Raw genomic sequence first — 1,464 nt, forward strand, 5'->3', positions numbered from 1 at the left:
CTAATCGGTGGGCCCTACCTAATCTCTCTTTATTCCGTCGTTTGGTTCAATGTATTGCTAATACGCGTGTAATCAATTACTTATCTAATCGGTGAAAACCACCGATTTGTAATACAGCCCTTTTGCTCAGTTTAGGTGCTGCATCGTTTACCCTCCCTATTTTACCCTTCCGATTGGCTTCCCCATTGCGTCTCCTCTTCCTTTTTCTGCCCTCATCCTCTCCCGATGTTTCCCAATATTTTCCCTTCCAGATTTCTACTTCTTCTTCTGGTACGATACGCTTCTTTTCTTCTCACATTTCTTTTCTTTTCTCCATTTTCTTTTCTCCAGATTTCTGCTTCTTCTTCCAAATTTTTTCCCTTTTTTTCTTTTCTTTTCTGTAAAATCGATTTTGATTTTGTTTTGCTTTTGCTTTTGCTTTTGCTTGTGCTCAAATTTGGAATATTTCTTTTCTGTAATGTTTTCATCGCTTTATAGCTTTGTTAATGTACTATATTTCATAATTTTTTTAGAACAAAAGTTCTTTTTTTGTTGTGTTCTTGAACAGTCCTTAAGGAAAGCTAGTTCAGATCGAGCATGCCTTGACAGCAGTAGGATCGGGTCAAACATCTCTTGGAATCAAAGGTTTTTTTGTTTTCTTTTTAAAAAAGGGTTTTGGGATTTTAGAAGTAGTAAAAAAGTTGCTGATGATTTTGATTTTTATGCTAATAAATGGTTTTAAATTACAGCTGCTAATGGGGTGGTAATTGCTACTGAGAAGAAATTGCCTTCAATCTTGGTTGATGAAACCTCTGTGAGTATAGTATTTAGTACCATACACTCACACTTTCTATCTGCATTTGAATTTCTAGATTTTCCCATGTTACATCGACCTCGGTGTCAATATGACCTTGGGTATTGGGTTTACCAAAAATTAGGGAATGGTTGAATGCACTCACTGCCTAGCGATAGAAACATGCAATGCTTGTACTTGCTTAATTACATTTAGTTTTTGTTTTGAGAAAATATGTGAGGCTCTATGTTATCATGTAAAAGATAACTGATAATTGATGATGCTTTAGTTTTCTTTTCCTGGTATAATTAGTTAGTTCTTTTGAAGTAATTCAACTTTATAATGTATGAAGATTAAAAGCCTAGGGTATTCAATTTCTAGTTCCATGCTGATGATTTTTTGTTAATTACCATAAAATGTGAACATTTGATGTCTGATTTTAGGTTCAGAAAATACAGTGTCTAACAGCAAATATTGGAGTTGTTTACAAGTTTCTTTTCATTCTGCAATTATCTGGAAAGCTCGGTTATTTTGTTCTTTTAGTTGGAGATATATTGGATCTGATTAGCATGCATATTGCATTAAACTGCTTGAAAATTAAATCTGTAATTATCTCTGTGTTTCGCCAATGTCTTGAGCAAGTACCAGTTCATGTGCATCTATGACATTGTTGACTTACCAAACAGGGAGTT

The 1,464-nt window shown here is 34.2% G+C and overlaps 1 long non-coding RNA gene across 1 annotated transcript; it reads left to right on the plus strand.

Annotated features, from left to right (window-relative positions):
• The first annotated feature begins 512 nt into the window (after nt 1-512).
• LOC105791475 (uncharacterized) lies at nt 513-1,249 on the plus strand. Its single transcript, XR_001133008.2, has 3 exons — nt 513-624; nt 729-793; nt 1,216-1,249. It is a non-coding gene; the product is annotated as an uncharacterized LOC105791475 (long non-coding RNA).
• Nucleotides 1,250-1,464: the final 215 nt, after the last annotated feature.

The sequence above is a fragment of the Gossypium raimondii genome, chromosome 8, assembly GCF_025698545.1.
Source record: "Gossypium raimondii isolate GPD5lz chromosome 8, ASM2569854v1, whole genome shotgun sequence".
Taxonomy (NCBI): Eukaryota; Viridiplantae; Streptophyta; class Magnoliopsida; order Malvales; family Malvaceae; genus Gossypium; species Gossypium raimondii.